The sequence below is a fragment of the Pseudophryne corroboree genome, chromosome 5 (assembly GCF_028390025.1).
Source record: "Pseudophryne corroboree isolate aPseCor3 chromosome 5, aPseCor3.hap2, whole genome shotgun sequence".
Taxonomy (NCBI): Eukaryota; Metazoa; Chordata; class Amphibia; order Anura; family Myobatrachidae; genus Pseudophryne; species Pseudophryne corroboree.
In genome coordinates, this window is record NC_086448.1 from 443,754,204 (window position 1) to 443,773,693 (window position 19,490).

Sequence of the window (19,490 nt, forward strand, 5' to 3'; positions counted from 1 at the left end):
AACAGTGCATCAAGGTGCTGACTATTTAAAAATGACATCCACTGGGAGGCATCCCCGCTCCCGCTGGCCGTGACCGCCGAAAGGCGCGAGCAGGCCGGGCAGCACTTCCGCCCTCAGTTGCTCCAGCGTCAGGCGCATCTACAGAGCATGCGCAGGACTAGGCTGGACACAGTGCCACCCGTCCTCGCCGCTATTGTGTGCGCCCGCTGTGAGGGATGTAACGATCTTTTGTCCACGCACCTCGGCGCCATTTTAAAGGAGCTCATGCAATATTTGTTAAATGTAAAGCCAGTTAATTTCATGGAAGTTGTAATAGTAATTACTGTCAAATTCTTTTGTAAATAAGATGGTATATTGATAATAAAGATATATTAAAAATAAGGATGGGAAGGATTATGGGAGTAAACTATCAACAGATGATGCAAATTTCAAATGATAATAAAAATCATGAAATCATAAAATACATTATACACAGATCAATAAAACATATATATATATATATATATATATATATATATATATATATATATAGATTGCTATGAGAGCGGCACTGGGAGACGTGACAAGCAAGTTGAATGAAGAAAAGTGCTTTTAATGAAATCTACGTTTCGGGGACGCAGCCCCTTCGTCAGGATACAACATACAACAATATACAGTGCTTAAATACCTGTGCAGGTAAAGTTTACTCACCGCCCCCAGCCGTCACGCCGCCCAGATCCCGGCACCAACATCACTCCCCTCTCAGGAAGTGACGCATCGCCGGTCCGTCTAGCCGGCGTTCTCGGGCTGTGGGAAATAAGTAACCATGACAACATCAACTACAATCGTGAAATAAAACCAAAATGTAAAGTGCAGTAATAAAAAGTGGTCAAAACTTGTCGTCATTGTTACCTATATGTGCAATCAATTATACAAAATACAATAATAATGTTCATTGATGATACAGCTCATAAAAATAGTTTAAAAACGATAGGCTGCCCATTCAAGTAAAGGGAAAAAAAAATTACTATATATGAAAAATACTGCTTTTTAAACGAGCACTTATAGATTAAAACATTAAAGGACAACCTCTATCAAACGTATGTACTGATACAAAACCCTCTGTTACCACTTCTTCTTAGTCAAAGGATACTTGTATTTACTCAGGTTGATACTTCACAATAGCCAATTCACAAGAAACATTTCAGGTTTACTATCTCATTTAATCCCCTAGGATATACTGTATTGAGAATGGAGATCCATTTAGCCTCAACCTGCAATAATTTCTTAGATCGATCACCGCCACGTAACGATGGAGGAACCTGGTCAATGATCTTGTATCGCAGGGTGGCCATACCGTGCTTAGCTGTCACGAAGTGGCGAGCTACCGGTTGGTCGCTAGTCCCCGTCTTATATGCCTCCCGTATGGCATACCGATGCTGTGCCATCCTTGTTTTGAATGCACATTCGGTTTTATATATATATATAGAGAGAGAGAGAGAGAGAGATTGAACGGCGGCACTCAGGAAATAAAACACAAACACAGCCACTTGTATAGGCCAACGTTTCAAAGCTAGTGCTTTTTCGTCAGGGCAATAACAAATAGTAAAAACACTCACCCTTAAATGTGCTCCCCCTCACCGTCAGAGTCCGCGCCTCCGGCTTCATTTCCGCTATACAGGCGATCCCATATGACGTCACCAAGTGCGCCCTTCACCAAGGAAACCAAGTAAACATGCATGATAATTACACCAGCGTTACCTACTACATTGAGTATATCATATAACAGATGTTATAATAATTTTTAAGGTTTATAGTCCATACTAGATGCAGAAAGGCATAATAATATATCAGAGAAAGCTACTAAACCCAGTCTGTTCATTAAGACCCCGTGGACTCAATGTATCTAAACGAAAGATCCAACGGGATTCGCATTGCAATAGCATTTTAGATCTATTTCCACCCCTTACCAATGGGGGCACATGATCAATAATCATGTGTTTCAAAGCAGTCGGAGAGTGACCAGCCAGGGCAAAGTGTCTTGCCACTGGCTGATCACTATGTCCAGACAAAACGGCCTCTCTTATGGCATACCTATGTTGACCCATTCTCACTTTAAATGGGCACTCTGTCTTACCCGTGTAGTATTTGCCACACGGGCAAATGAGAACATACACAATAAATTTGGAAGTGCAAGAGAGTCTATGTCTAATTTTGAATGATTGACCCGTAAATGGATTTTTGATAGTGTCACCTGTCTGCATATAGCCACATGTGACACACCCAGTACATTTAAAGCAACCATTTTTGGGTGTACCCAAAAAAGTCATCGGTACCCTTTTGTCAAAATTAGTAATGTCGTTATGCACAACATAATCACGTATGTTCCTACCTCTAGAGAAACTGCACATAATGCGCTTATTAGTTAGACTAGGCAAATCCTTATCACTGGCTACAATGGGCCAATGCGAACGGATAGCTTTCCTCACTTTATTGCTTGCGACATTGTATCGATTTGGCCAAATAATCTTATTAACACCAGATTTCTTAGACTTGGGCTTTAATGTGCTTTCTCTGGGGATGGACATTACTTTCTTTTTAAGTTGTACTAATGTTTGTTTGGCATATCCTCGTGCCACAAACTTATCTATCATAAGGTCTAATTGCAAAGAGACATCACAATCATCAGAGCATATGCGTCTCACGCGCAAAAATTGGGAAAAGGGCAAACCTTTTTGGATGGTAATAGGATGATGGCTCTGGGCACTAAGCAGCGTGTTACGGTCTGTCGGCTTCACAAATAGTGAGGTTTTTAGCCCACTTTGTGTCTGCTCAATCCTTACATCCAAAAAGTCAATGGATAATTTGTCCATTTTGTAAGTTAGTTTAACAGGGCTGTCACTACGATTGTGGTTCGTCATGAGTTTCTCCAGGGATTCACAATCCCCTTTCCATAACAGCAGCATGTCGTCTATAAAACGAGTATAATAGACGACATTCTGCTGAAAGTCCGGGTCAGAAAAAAATATATCTTTCTCCACTGAAATCATATATGCATTAGCGTATGCCGGGGCGACTGACGCCCCCATGGCACACCCAGATACTTGGAGATAATATTTCCCATCAAAATAAAAATAATTCTTATTTAATACCATCTCTAACAGAGCACAAAAAAACTCCACATCTGGCCCTTTATACCAGATATTGTCGGTAATCAACCTCCGAGTTGCAGCAATCCCCTCCCCATGGGGAATACAAGTATATAGTGAACTTACATCTATGCTGCATAATATGCACTCAGATGGAATATTGGTTAAATTGCCTAATTGAATCAGAAGATCAGTAGTGTCATATGCTGATTTCTGAACGCACGGCTGGAGGTAGGTGTCTAGATATATAGACACAGGCTGAAAGATGGATCCTCTGGCCGAAATAATCGGCCGTCCAGGAGGGTGTACTAAATCCTTGTGCACCTTCGGGAGCGTGTAGAGTAAAGGCTTAATGGGAAAATCAATTTTCAATAAATTAATTACATCATGAGTTACCACCCTCATATCAACAGCATCCTGCAATAATTGGTCAAGAGATTTTTTATATTCACTTGTCGGATCGACAGTCAAAGGACGGTAAACTGCACGATCAGACAACTGACGTAAAATCTCTTGTCGGTAATCCACTAAGTTCTGCACTACAACAGATCCGCCCTTATCCGCTGAGCGGATCACTATGTCCTTCCTAGCACTTAGTGATTTTAAAGCTTTAAATTCAGCTCTGGTTAAATTAGAATGTCCCTTATAAGATCTTGTATCAACAGTAGAGTCCAACATCCTGATAAAGCTTTTAATAGAGGCATTATTCGAATTGGGATCAAAGTTCGATCTTGGAACTAGTTTCTTGAGTTCACTCGGTATAGGGTTCTCTACCCCTGTCGGTGGTCGTCAACCAAAGAATTCCTGTATCTTTAATTGACGATTTAGCTTGAAGACTTCGGTTTTCCATAGAAACGGATCAAAGGCCGTAGTCGGTACAAAACTCAGTCCTTTCATTAGTACATTTGTTTCTTCAACAGTGAGTGGGACTGTGGATAAATTGAATATTAGGTCCTGGCTGGAAGGGGTGGTTTTCTGCGTGCATCGCTTCCACTGGCCTCCTCGTCGGTTATGTTTGCGTTTGCTGCACGATGTTTGGCTCTTGTTTTCATCCCTAAAGGGAATTCATATATATCTAAAAGAATATATGTATAATAAATATATAAGAAAATATATAAAAAAAAATTCTATCAGAATATATATACATATTTTAAAACATATTTTAAGATATAAAATCATGGATTTCTAGAGGAAAGGAGCAATCTCATAATTGTCATTAAGTCCTTTTGGGGCCAATGTTTTCAATTCATAGATCCAAAACATTTCCATTTGGGATAATTTTTTCTCTCTATCTCCACCTCTTGGCCCCAGTTTAACATTTTCCAGAGTCCTCACTGTTAGATCCTTAACCTCGGAGCCATGACAGGTTTTAAAATGTCTTGGAATAATGTGGTGTTCTAGTTTGTTTCTTATGCTTCTGATATGTTCTTGAATCCGGATTTTTAATGGACGTTTGGTTTTCCCTATATATTTCAGTTTACAAGGGCACTCTAACATATAAATGACCCAGGAGGTGTTGCACGTTGTTCGGTCTTTTGTTGTATATGATTTTGTTCCCTCTGAATTAGTAAAAGTTTTTGATCGAGGATGGACAAATTGACAGACATTACAGTGTTGGCATTTGAAAAGACCTTTCACGTCCCATTGAGTCTTTACTTCAGATCTAACTGGTGGTATCATACTCGGTGCCAAATGGTCTTTCAGGCTTTTTGCTTTCCTAAAAACCACATTCGGCCTTTCTGGTAAAATGGTATTTAAAACTGTGTCCATCTTCAATATCTCCCAGTGTTTGTTTAGAATAGCACGAATTTGTTTCTCTTGGCAGTTGAACCGTGTGATGAAATTAAAACTTTTCTTTTGGAATCTTATTTTTATATGTCAATAATAAATTACGGTCTGTGGTCTGTGTTCTGTTTATTGCTTCTTCAACCAGATCTTTTGGGTAACCTCTTTCCAAGAATCTTTCACCATACAATGTAACTTGTTCCTCACAGTCCTCCAACTTACTACAGTTTATTTTTATTCGACAGAATTGAGAGTACGGTGTGTTTGTCTTGCATTTCATTGCATGGTTGCTTTCAAAATGTACATAGGAGTTGTGTTGACTGTTTTCACATAGTTCTTCGTCACAATATTTTTATCTTCCGCCATTAAAACCAGATCCAGGTATTCAATCTGTGTAGTGTCTGTTTTGTAGGTAAAGGACAAATTGTAATCATTTCTCTCAATGTGTGTCATAAAATTATAAAAGGTTTCCATGGTACCATTCCAAACTAAAAGTATGTAATCAATATCCTCTTATATAAAATTATATTTTCCAAAAAGGGATTATTGGTATAGACACATTTCTTCTCCCAGCTTCCCATGTGCAGATTAGCGAAGCTGGGTGCGAAAACCGTGCCCATTGCAGTTCCGCAAGTCTGAAGGTAAAAAATCTTCTAAAAATTTAAAATAATTATGTTTCAGTATAAAATTAGAGTGCAGATCAACTCTTTATGTTTGACATCAAGGTCAGCATCATCATTTAAAAATTCCAAACATGACTTAATCCCTTTTTCATGATTTATAGATGTGTACAATGACTGAACGTCAATTATTACCCACAGGTAACCCGGTTTCCATTCGTATTCTCTCAGGGTCTGTAATAGCGAAGTTGTGTCCTTTACGTATGATTTCAGATCTGGAACATATTTCTTTAGAAAGAATTCCACATATTCTGAGATGTTTGCCGTAAGTGAATTAATTCCTGCAACAATAGGTCTTCCGGGAGGATTTTCCAAGCGTTTGTGTATCTTTGGCAAGAAGTAAAAAATTGGTATTATAGGATAATTGATCATTAAAAATTGATATTCTTCTTTTATCAAGATCTCTTCATATAGTGCCTTTACCAGGATAGGTCGTAATTCATCCACAAAATCCTGTGTGGGATTTTTCAGTCATTTTTGATAAGAGGTGGTATCCCCTAGTAGTCGGTATGCTTCGGTTTCATAATCTTTACGGTTTATTACTAGTAGTCCTCCTCCTTTGTCCACTTGGCGTATTACTATTTCCTTATTGTCTTTTAAATTTTTAAGTGCTTTCTTCTCAAAATTAGTGAGGTTTTTCTCAGATCCAGGTTTAAGTTTTTCCAAATCTTTTTTCACCAATTCATAGAATAAATCTATTTGACCACTCTTGGATTCAAGGGGGTAGAACTTAGAAGGGGGTTTCAAACCTGATTTTGAGGTACTTTGTCCAATTTCATTCTTTCCGAGAGTTTTTTTCTGAAAATGTCTTTTAAGAGTGAGTTTTCTCATAAACTTATTTAAATCCGGAAAAAAATCAAAATCATCCATCTGGGACATAGGTGCGAAGGAAAGGCCTTTCGTTAGGAGCGTATTCTCTACTGATGTCAACTTGTATTCAGATAAATTAAAGATGCCCTTTTCCCCCATCGCTGGTGTCTGTACTACCTCAGATTCCTTCTTCTTTTGTATTCGCTTAATGCCCCCTCTTCTTCCTCTTCGTGTCTTCTTTTTAAAGGAGAGGCCCTCCTTACTACCTCCTGGATCTGTCGATCTCCTTGAGTCCACTGGCCTGAGGCTGCTGGTGATAAAAAATCATCCACGTCGGTTTCAGAATTTAATCTTCCTAATGCCGCGAATCTGTCCTTGTCTCAAAATTCACTTTCCTAGGTGTTCTTGGTTGTTTCCCGTATTCCTTCTGTTTATAGTATTTCTGTTTCTGTGGGTATTCCTTCCAATTCTGATTCCTCTGTTTGGGATATTCCCAGTTCATCTGATTATCAAGATTCCTTGCTCCATTCCACTTCTTCACCCTTTTATTTATATAATCAATCTTATCTTGTTGATACTTCCTTTCCTTAATAGAAATCACTTCTCCTTCAATCTTTTCACCAATACAACTTCGTTGGCTTTATAATCTTTATTCCCTTTAAGTGGTTCCAAAACCTTCTCATCTTTTCTAATTTCTTCTTCTATAATGACTAAGTCTCTTTTTTTCTCCTCTATTATGAGACTTCATTTTGAATATTAAATGTTGGTTGTTTGAGAAACCTAAGGCCTCGTGGTACTCTATTCACTTTTATATATTGTTCCAGACTGGTGATATCCCACCAAATCTTCATTTCCTTTACTAGGAGTTTTTCAATATGCCAAAATTTGTCGTCCAGACTATCATATTTACAAGGTGATGGATCTTCATTCTCGTTAAAAAAAAATTGACAAATGTCCCCTCTCCTTGGTCCTCCCAGTTGTGCCCTGAGGGAAGCCATTATATAAGGAGATGGAAGGTTGCAGCCCTATATCCAAATGAACAATAGTAATATAATCTCCAAGGGGTGATATTCGGCGCGTAGGAAACCTTCCTCCAGGCAATTTGCAGGATTAGTAGCGTATAAGTTTAATTCAGAGCATTATCCCTATAATTCCCAGGGTGGCTGCCTATTTTTCCAAATGGCCCGCTGTTCAGACAGGTCTTCTTAAAATCTACAAAACAAAGTGAAAAAAGGCGCCTCCTAGTGCAATACTGATAGTACGATAAACCTCCACCAATAAGAAAAACACCCTATAAGTGGGAGGTGTAACGTAATCAGTGGTCTTAAACCACCTTTAAGCAGCGTATAGAGATCCAAAACTTTTCCCCGATTCTGATAATTAATTTTCTGGATACAACGGTCGCTCAGATGTCCAAAGGCTTAATTCTCATAATCGCCCAAATGCAAAAAATGAGAAGCAAAACGACCATAGTGTAGTAAAGTTTAAAAAACACACATTTATTTGGTATAACACATAAAGTAAATAGTTGCCCATACCATAAAAAATAAAAACAGCTTATCTGATATCATATATGTCAGTCCATCGGTCTGTCACTCAATGCGTTTCGTCCGTTGCTTACTGCAGGACTTCCTCAGGAGTGTATACAGAAAGGCCCCCTAGGACCTCTATTTATACCCCTCTTAATGGGGAAGATTGCTTCAAATTGTTCACGAGATTACCGGAAGTGACATCACTTCCGGCCCGGTCCCGATTAAAAACTTACTAGTCATTATAATGCTGTAATAATAATAATATTTATAGATTAAAAAGCCCCCACAACAGTGCCTCAAGGTGCAGACTATTTAAAAATTACATCCACTGGGAGGCATCCCCGCTCCCGCTGCCCGCCGGAAGTCGCGAGCAGGCCGGGCAGCACTTCCGCCCTCAGTTGCTCCAGCGTCAGGCGCATCTACAGAGCATGCGCAGGACTAGGCCGGACACAGTGCCGCCCATCCTCGCCGCTCTTGTGTGCGCCCTCTGTGAGGGATGTAATGATCTTTTGTCCACGCACCTCAGCGCCATTTTAAAGGAGCTCATGCAATATTTGTTAAATGTAAAGCCAGTTAATTCCGTGGAAGTTGTAATAGTAATTACTGTCAAATTCTTTTGTAAATAAGATGGTATATTGATAATTGTTATGATCCTGACACTCAGGTCAGGGGAGATCTTATACGGTGGGACCTGAGTACCAGGACGTAATGCTGGGAAGGGGGAAACGGAATGAGAATAGCCCCTGGCACCCTACCTCCGTTGTCTTACCCGTGCTGCCAGTTCACTCTTGCGAGACTATGGTTTCTTGGGCCCATGGCAGCCGCGTTTGAAGGGCGGATTACTTCTGCCCAACTCCGATGCCCCCTCAGGTCATAACGAGAGACAAAGAGTGAACTGAGACAGGGTAATAACAAGGGGCCCTCTAACTAAACAACAAAGCCAGGGGCTACTGGCTAACCTGAAACTAAAAGTATGCGCGGCTTACCGCCATGGAAAAGAACAACCAAAATATTCCACTTGTCCACTCTCCTACACGGCACCGCCGAGTACCGGAGAGGACTATGGAAGCGGAAACCTCCGCAATGCTCCAATACAAGAAAAACAATAGTAAAGCGGCCTAGGCCACAACACGCAGCAGGGCCGCCACTCACGAAACCAAGTGAGAATCTCAATCGACTGCTACAGGTAAACGAGGACCAGAAGAACTCCTTGGGACCAGGTGACTAACTCCTAGATTCTGGAACTCAGAGAACTGAAGGGACCGGGCACAGCAGAGCAGGAACAGACGTTCACCAAACATGAGCAGCATGCAGGAAGCTATCACCGGCGTCTGTGTGAGGCACTGAGGAGGCATTTAACAGGGAACCCTCCAATAAGAGCACAGAGCCCAATTACAATAAATGTCGTGCAGCTGCCTTGCTGCACGACCAGGGAAACATGTGTGACACTAATTGATCAATCCCTGCAACGGGGAACGCGGTCCGCCTGTGGCGTCCCCGTTGCTATGGTCCCGGCGGCTCGGCGCGCACGGCGTCCTAGCGTTGCTAGGGACCCGGCGGCTCAGCGCGCACGGCGTCCCTAGTTGCTAGGCGCCGGGCGGGGGAGCAGGAGGGTGCAGCGGCAGTGGTCGTCGCCCGGAAACGGACCGAGCGACGCCACGGACCACGGCGCCTAACAGTACCCCCCCCCCTTGAGGAGGGGTTAAAGAACCCCTAAAGCCAGGTTTCTGAGGAAATTCCTGAAAGAATAATCTCTTGAGTTTAGGGGCATGTAGATCTTTATCCAGGACCCAAGACCTTTCCTCTGGACCATAGCCTTTCCAGTGAACAAAAAATAAAGCCGGCCCCGGGAAATTTTTGAATCTAAAAGCTTCTCTACCAAGAATTCCTGTTGCCCCTGAACATCCACCGGAGATCTACCTTGGGAAGTCCTCCGAGGAAATCTCCTGGAAGAAAAATACTGTTTCAAAAGGGAACAGTGGAAAGTATTTCCAATTCTGAGAGATCTTGGCAAGCGTAGCCGAAAAGCAACTGGGTTGACCCTCTTAATGATAAGAAATGGTCCAATAAATTTGGGTCCCAATCTAGCCGAGGGTTGTCGGAGCTTGATGTTGCGAGTTGACAACCACACCTTATCTCCCACCTTAAAGGTGCAAGGACGTCGGAGCCTATCAGAAAATTTCTTTTCTCGGAAGGCAGCTTTTTTCAGGGCAAGGTGCACTTTTCTCCAAATTGTTCTGAGATGGGAGGTTAAGGTCAACGAGGAGACTGGAGAATGATGGAAAAAAGAGTTGGCTCTAGGATGAAAACCAAAGACTGCAAAGAATGGGGACTCCTTGGTGGAAGAATGACAAGAGTTATTATAAGCAAATTCGGCTAAAGGAAGAAATTCAGACCAATCATTCTGGAGTTTGGCCGAATACAGGCGTAAATATTGTTTTAATGACTGGTTGACTCGTTCGGTTTGCCCGTTAGATTGTGGATGGTACCCAGATGTTAAAAACAGTTTCATATTCAATGAGGCACAAATTTTTTTCCAGAATCGTGCGATGAATTGCGGACCCTGATCAGAGACAATATCAGTGGGCAAACCATGGAGCCTGAACACATGGCGGAGGAACAAAACTGCCAACCCTTGAGCAGAGGGTAATCGGGGAAGAGCAATGAAATGAGCCATTTTACTAAAACGGTCCACTACCACCCAAATGACTTGAAATCCGGCTGAAAGTGGAAGGTCCACCACGAAATCCATGGATATATGAGACCATGGCCTGAGAGGAACGGCTAAAGGTAAGAGTTGCCCGATAGGCAATGAACGAGGGACCTTATGCTGTGCACAAACCTGACAGGAATGGACAAATTCCCTTACGTCTTTAGAAAGACTAGGCCACCACACCGAGCGAGAGACTAACTCCAAGGTCTTAGTGATACCTGGATGACCCGAGACTTTGTTGTCATGAAACTCAGCTAAAACAGTGCCTCTCAAAAATTCAGGGACAAAAAGACGACCAGCAGGAGTAAGTCTAGGAGCCTGCTGTTGAAGCTGGTTTAACTGAGTAAATAAATCCTGTGTGAGGCCTGCCCAGATGACTGATGATGGAACTATGGGGGTAGTAACAGGATTAGTATTGTGAACCGGAAGAAAGCAACGTGACAGGGCATCAGCTTTCGTATTCTTGGAACCAGGCCTGAAGGTGATCATAAACCTGAAACGAGTAAAAAACAATGCCCAACGTGCCTGCCGAGCATTAAGCCGTTTAGCTGACTCAATATATTGCAGGTTCTTATGGTCAGTAAATACTGTAATAGTATGCCTAGCTCCCTCCAGCCAATGCCTCCACTCCTCGAAAGCCCATTTTACTGCCAGTAATTCTCGATTACCAACATCATAGTTGGATTCTGCAGAGGAGAATTTCCTGGACATGAAGGCACAAGGATGTAATTCCTGAGACTCCGGATCTTCCTGAGAAAGGATAGCCCCCACTCCAACCTCTGAGGCATCAACCTCAACAATAAAGGGGAGCTCCGGATTAGGGTGTCTGAGGACAGGAGCCGAGACAAAGGCCTGCTTCAAGGCCCGAAAGGCAGACTCAGCTTCAGGCGACCAATTGGAAGGATCCGCTCCTTTTTTAGTCAAAGCTACTATAGGAGCGACCAGGTCAGAAAAGGTATGAATGAACCGCCTATAATAATTTGCAAACCCTAAAAAGCGCTGAATTGCTTTTAAATTAGTGGGTTGCGCCCAATTAAGGATGGCCTGAAGTTTTTTTGGTTCCATAAAAAATCCCTGGGGAGAAATAATGTACCCCAAGAAGGACACTTCTGTGATGTGAAAATCACACTTCTCAAGCTTAGCGTATAAATGATTCTCTCGTAGTTTTTGAAGAACCAAACGCACCTGGGTAACATGTTGTTCCATAGACTCAGAGTATATCAAAATGTCGTCTAAATAAACGACCACGAACTTCCCAAGGAAGTCACGGAGAACATCGTTGATGAGGTCCTGAAATAAGGCAGGAGCATTTGACAGGCCAAACGGCATCACCAGGTATTCATAGTGACCCGACTGAGTGCTGAAAGCCGTCTTCCACTCATCCCCAGATCTTATTCGGATGAGGTTGTAAGCTCCCCTAAGATCGATTTTTGAAAAGATCACGGCGGAGCGTAACTGATCAAAAAGCACTGAAATCAATGGCAAAGGATAGGTGTTTTTAACAGAAATTTTATTCAGAGCCCGAAAATCAATACATGGTCTGAGCGACCCATCTTTTTTCTCCACAAAGAAAAAACCTGCACTCAACGGAGATTTTGAAGGCCTAATAAAGCCTTTTTTCAGGCTTTCCTGAATGTAATTATTCATGGCCATGGTTTCTGGCCCGGACAGGGCATATAATCTCCCTTTAGGCAAAGTGGCACCTGGTACTAACTCTATCGCACAGTCATAGGACCGATGGGGAGGCAGAATGTCCGCATTGCCTTTGGAGAACACATCGGCAAAATCCTGATATTCCACAGGAATGAGTTCTGGGATGACTGCCGCAACCCGGACTGGATGAGAAATACATTCCTTAACACAAAAAGGACCCCATTGGGAAATCTCCCCAGACCGCCAATCTATGGTGGGATTATGAAAGGCAAGCCAGGGGTGACCCAAAACTACAGGAACTGCCGGACAATGTGTAAGGTAAAATTCTATGTCTTCTGAATGTAAGGCCCCCACTGTCAGTAATACTGGAGGTGTGCGGTGAGTAATTATTCCATTGGAAAGCGGACCCCCATCCAAGCCGTGCATGGTGATACGTTTATCCAATGGTATCTGTGGAATGCCTAAAGCCTTAGCCCAAGTTAAGTCCATAAAATTTCCTGCAGCTCCACTGTCGACGAAGGCCGACACCAAAGAACTAAGGCTGCCAAAGGAAACCTTAACAGGAACTAATAGAGAATCATTAGAGGAGATTAGCTGCAGACCCAAGTGAACCCCCTCACAATTCACTGGGTCAGAGCGTTTCCAGACTTATTCGGGCAGTTGCGAGCAATATGTCCCTTACCACCACAATACAAACAAAGACCAGAACTTAATTTTCTGGTTCTTTCCTCTGGGGACAGCCGGGAGATACCCATCTGCATGGGCTCCTCGACGTCCTCAGGAAAGGTATAAACACAAGGATTAGGCCTAAAAGTTGTTCCTCTTTCAGCCCTCCGCTCTCGGAGACGACGATCTATTTTAATAGCAAGCTCCATGAGTTTGTCGAGAGTCTCAGGAGCGGGGTACTGAAGGAGACTGTCTTTAATAAGTTCAGATAAACCGAGGCGAAACTGACTGCGCAGGGCCGGGTCATTCCAGCCACAGTCGTTCGACCAACGGCGAAATTCAGTACAATACATCTCTGCTGGATTTTTACCTTGTTTAAGGGCACGCAAGTGACTCTCAGCTGACGCCTCTCTATCTGGGTCATCATATAACAGGCCTAAAGATTTAAAAAAGGCGTCTACTGATAACAAAGCGGGATCATCTGTTCTTAACCCAAATGCCCAGGTCTGTGGATCACCCTGGAGTAATGACATAACAATCCCAACCCGCTGAGACTCAGTACCAGAGGAACGAGGCCTTAAACGAAAATAAAGCTTACAAGCTTCCTTAAAATTAAAAAAATCTTTTCGGTTACCCAAAAAACGGTCAGGTAAATGCATTTTTGGTTCTGGGACCACACTCGGGGAGGCTCGCAAAAGATCTTCCTGCGATTTCACCCGAAGAGTAAGGTCCTGAACCATCTGAGTAAGTTCTTGAATTTGGTTAACCAAAAGCTGACCGGGATTTGGCCCTAAACCTGCCGGATTCATGAAGCCAAATTTTTAGACTACCCAAAACAAAAATGGAAAAAATTAAACCCCTTTTTTTTTTTGGGCCGGTGATAATGTTATGATCCTGACACTCAGGTCAGGGGAGATCTTATACGGTGGGACCTGAGTACCAGGACGTAATGCTGGGAAGGGGGAAACGGAATGAGAATAGCCCCTGGCACCCTACCTCGGTTGTCTTATCCGTGCTGTCAGTTTACTCTTGCGAGACTATGGTTTCTTGGGCCCATGGCAGCTGCGTTTGAAGGGCGGATTACGTCTGCCCAACTCCGATGCCCCCTCAGGTCTTAATGAGAGACAAAGAGTGAACTGAGACAGGGTAATAACAAGGGGCCCTCTAACTAAACAACAAAGCCAGGGGCTACTGGCTAACCTGAAACTAAAAGTATGCGCGGCTTACCACCAGGGAAAAGAACAACCAAAATATTCCACTTGTCCACTCTCCTACACGGCACCGCCGAGTACCGGAGAGGACTATGGAAGCGGAAACCTCCGCAATGCTCCAATACAAGAAAAACAATAGTAAAGCGGCCTAGGCCACAACACGCGGCAGGGCCGCCACTCACGAAACCAAGTGAGAATCTCACACGACTGCCACAGGTAAACGAGGACCAGAAGAACTCCTTGGGACCAGGTGAGTAACTCCTAGATTCTGGAACTCAGAGAACTGAAGGGACTGGGAACAGCAGACCAGGAACAGACGTTCACCAAACATGAGCAGCATGCAGGAAGCTATCGCCGGCGTCTGTGTGAGGCACTGAGGAGGCATTTAACAGGGAACCCTCCAATAAGAGCACAGAGCCCAATTACAATAAATGTTGTGCAGCTGCCTTGCTGCACGACCAGGGAAACATGTGTGACACTAATTGAACAATCCCTGCAACGGGGAACGCGGTCCGCCTGTGGCGTCCCCGTTGCTATGGTCCCGGCGGCTCGGCGCGCACGGCGTCCTAGCGTTGCTAGGGACCCGGCGGCTCAGCGCGCACGGCGTCCCTAGTTGCTAGGTGCCGGGCGGGCGAGCAGGAGGGTGCAGCGGCCGCGGTCGTCGCTCGGAAACGGACCGATCGACGCCACGGACCGCGGCGCCTAACAATAATAAAGATATATTAAAAATAAGGATAATAATGGGAAGGATTATGGGAGTAAACTATCAACAGATGATGATGCAAATTTCAAATGATAATAAAAATCATGAAATCATAAAATACATTATACACATCAATAAAACATACTGTATATATATATATATATATATATATATATATAAAAAATTCATATATATATATATATAAAAGAATATATGTATAATAAAATATATATATATAAAAATATATCTAAAAAAATTATATCAGAATATATATACATATTTTAAAACATATTTTAAGATATAAAATCATGGATTTCTAGAGGAAAGGAGCAATCTCATAACTGTCATTAAGTCCTTTTGGGGCCAATGTTTTCAATTCATAGATCCAAAACATTTCCCTTTGGGATAGTTTTTTCTCTCTATCTCCACCTCTTGGCCCCAGTTTAACATTTTCCAGAGTCCTCACTGTTAGATCTTTTACCTCGGAGCCATGACAGGTTTTAAAATGTCTTGGAATAATGTGGTGTTCTAGTTTGTTTCTTATGCTTCTGATATGTTCTTGAATCCGGAGGTGTTGCACGTTGTTCGGTCTTTTGTTGTATATGATTTTGTTCCCTCTGAATTAGTAAAAGTTTTTGATCGAGGATGGACAAATTGACAGACATTACAGTGTTGGCATTTGAAAAGACCTTTCATGTCCCATTGAGTCTTTACTTCAGATCTTACTGGTGGTATCATACTCGGTGCCAAATGGTCTTTCAGGCTTTTTGCTTTCCTAAAAACCGCATTGGGCCTTTCTGGTAAAATGGTATTTAAAACTGTGTCCATCTTCAATATCTCCCAGTGTTTGTTTAGAATAGCACGCATTTGTTTCTCTTGGCAGTTGAACCGTGTGATGAAATTAAAACCTTTTTCTTTTGGAATCTTATTTTTATATGTCAATAATAAATTACGGTCTGTGGTCTGTGTTGTGTTTATTGCTTCTTCAACCAGATCTTTTGGGTAACCTCTTTCCAAGAATCTTTCACCATACAATGTAACTTGTTCCTCACAGTCCTCCAACTTACTACAGTTTCTTTTTATTCGACAGAAAGTTTATTGTGTGTTTTTTAAACTTTACTACACTATGGTCGTTTTGCTTCTCATTTTTTGCATTTGGGCGATTATGAGAATTGAGCCTTTGGACATTTGAGCGACCGTTGTATCCAGAAAATGAATTATCAGAATCGGGGAAAGTTTTGGATCTCTATACGCTGCTTAAAGGTGGTTTAAGACCACTGATTACGGTACACCTCCCACTTATAGGGTGTTTTTCTTATTGGTGGAGGTTGATCATACTATCAGTATTGCACTAGGAGGCGCCTTTTTTCACTTTGTTTTGTAGATTTTAAGAAGACCTGTCTGAAGAACAGCGGGCCATTTGGAAAAATAGGCAGCCACCCTGGGAATTATAGGGAAAGTGCTCCGAATTAAACTTATACGCTACTAATCCTGCAAATTGCCTGGAGGAAGGTTTCCTACGTGCCGAATATCACCCCTTGGAGATTTTTTATATATATATATGTGTAGCCCTGTAGGCTGAAGTTGAACTTGTGTATTTATTATAAAATATATATTGAATGTATATGTAATGGTATTTGTTAGTTATATACAATGTGAGGGTATATATATGCCCATCTTGCCATGTATTGTATATTATTATGAGCCTGGTAGTGATATAGTGGGTATACACATTGGTGGACAGTGATGGTGCCGAAGGCTCTAGAAGGAGAGGAGAGGGAGCGCGGGACTGTCATGCGGCCACGGGGGAGCAGTGCGCGAGATATGAACAACGGCTGAGGAGAGCGGGGAAAGAAGAGACTCTGGCGGATGGCAGGGGATGAGACGGAGATCGTGACAGGTCGCTTACCGTACCTGAGTCCGGGAAAGTGACTGGAGCAAGGTACTGAGGAAAAGGCTGCGGTATCGAGTGGCAGATCAATATTACCAGTGGAGTCAAGTGAGAGAGGAAGGTGAAGCCGACCGAGCGGTAGGAGAGTTGTCACCGTCTGACGCAGGTGAACAGAAGGAGGGCCCAGGGAGTGGTTGTTATCCGTACGTCCCCCATTCCAGCCGCTCAGCTGCTCAGAAAGCGTGGTTGTTAGTGACTGATTCAGCAGTAAGAAGCTGTTCCGAGGCGGCAGGAAGCCAATAAGTCATATATGGTACACCAAACAAAAATAGACTATTCAGTTGAAAACTCTGCTACCCGTCATAGGGATATAATATTAGCTGCTACGATTGCCCCTTTCACCTCATCATTACCTCTGACTGAAATTGTATGGGGCCAGCAGTCAGTAACCGGATACTATAGGCATGAGAGGAAAATCTGCCTATATATATATATATATATATATTACCCTATCGTCTACACAAGCCTACCTGCTTAGATACATTGATGGAGCGATGAAGTTATAAATCCTTAAAGACTGAAAAGGGTTTCTTAGTGGAAACTACATACCAATATACTAAAGATTTCACAGAAAGGTGTGGGGGAGGGTGATATTGTGTCACAGGACAGTAGTTACAGTGTGACACCCCATTACTTAACATACTTGTCGAGTACAGAGATGAGTTATTCCAAAGCACTGTGGGGGATACTAGACACCGGGAGTCCCATGTAACTGTGCTCCTACTACGGCTACGGTATCCAATTTATATTTGCCCGATTACAGACTATTAGTCTAGAGAGCAAGAGAGGGTATGAGCCCGGATAGTATGATCCAGCGCTATATAACCAAGATGGCACCACTGAGGGTGTAAAGGATAACCTAAGGGTACGGAACTTGCTGTTCTCTACAAGAAGGAAGTATAGGACCTTTTACAGCACTGGTTTCCCAAGTTGACAGATAATTACCTCATCTGCTCAAGTATATATAGATATTTGATATATAATCATCTCTGGCTAGGGTGTACACCATTAACAAAATACCGGTTACTGTTATTCAATTATTTTCAGTGGTAGTCTGCGCAGAAGGTAATTTTCTAAATCCCGGGTCCATTGTCCTAGTGACGATGGTCAAATGCATATGTTTTTTTGTATTGCATGCAGATATATTGTAAATTACAGTCCTAGTGAATATAATAGTGTATATGTATGATATATACAAAAAGGTATATTGCAAAGGTGATTTAGTCATTTCAGATATAATTGATAATTCCTATATAAAGAAATTTTACTTACCTGTTGAATTGAGTCGTTTCTGGTCCTGGAAGGGAAAACTATAGAGAAGACAAAAGGACAGAGGATAACCTCATTTAACCCAATGCGTCAGGTGAGAGAGCAAAATTATCAATATTATACTAATTCTATACAAATATAAATCCGGGGTGAAGTGTTTTAGAACATTATAATTATATACACTCACACTTGTCAAGTGGAACGGCTTTCCCAAGCAAGCCAGAGTGTAACTATCTGCTTGGGTGGAGGCACGCCTACAGAAATAGAAGGCTCGACCGGGGAGGTAGGGCTACATATATATATATATATATATATATATATATATATATATAGACATTTTTCCAATAGGACAATCAGCGGCACTCAGAGACTGCAGAAGCCAAAGTTAAAGTGCAAGTGCTTTTAATCCATAACAGCAAAAGAGGGGTGATCCAACGTTTCGGGGCGCAAACGCCCCTTTGTCAAGGTGAACAAACAGAGTGAGTGTACAATGTAATTAGGTGTTACCTTTATGGTGAAGAAGACCCGGAAGGCGGGAGTGACAGCGGTGACCGGGGAAGCGTGGAGCTTCCGTCCTGGTGCGGGTGACGTGCGGCCGCCTCAGTCACGTGGTTCCGGCGCGTCACGGGATTCCGACAGTGCCTAGGCAACCAGGGAAGCTGTAGTCATGGTTACCCGGCATTCTGTGGCTTCCCGTTCGCGGAGGTCCAGTGGCGAGGCTGTGTATAAACAAAGCTGGAACATAGTCAGTGAAATATGTAGAACATTTAAACAAACATTCATGACATTGTATAAAAATAATGTATACTGCCTTAGTTGTTGAAGAAATATACATTGATACAGCGGCTGATATATAATGCTACTGTCCTTGTCTGTGCCATAAAGTCCAGTTCATGCCATGTAGACTAACGGCTGGTTGGCAGGGATACCTTTGCATGGAATGTACATAATTCCTCATAGGGGGGCGGTGCTTGATGCTGATGGAAGTCTTGTCTCATAGCCAGATGGTGCAATTAAAAGATGCTCCATTGTATTCTTTCGTTAAGACCGTTGGGTCGCACGGTGTTTAATTTAAACATCCAGCTCGCCTCTCTTTGGAGCAGGGTGCCTGCCCTGTCACCTCCTCGCAGGCTATTGGGAATATGGTCAATAATTTGAAAACGGAGATCGTTGAGAGAGTGCTGCTTTTCAGCGTAATGTCTGGCCACCGGCTGTTCTGATTTCTTTTGGGTCAGAGCAGCCCTTGACAGCAGATCTATGTAAGGCAAAGCGTTCTCTGGCATTACGTATGGTTTTGCCTACATATTGATATTTACACGGGCAAGTTATAAGGTAAATGATGTGGGTAGTTGTGCAATTCAGCACATGCCTTATCTTGTAGGATTTGCC

The 19,490-nt window shown here is 42.6% G+C and overlaps 1 long non-coding RNA gene across 1 annotated transcript in view; it reads right to left on the reverse strand.

Annotated features, from left to right (window-relative positions):
- Positions 1 to 1,609: 1,609 nt before the first annotated feature.
- Positions 1,610 to 19,490, reverse strand: part of LOC134929116 (uncharacterized) — a 34,907-nt gene continuing 17,026 nt past the window's right edge. Inside the window, exons 2-3 of the long non-coding RNA XR_010178294.1 lie at positions 18,105 to 18,142; positions 1,610 to 1,690 (exon numbers count right to left, since the gene is read on the reverse strand). This is a non-coding gene — a long non-coding RNA (uncharacterized LOC134929116). The remainder of the gene's footprint in view (positions 1,691 to 18,104; positions 18,143 to 19,490) is intronic.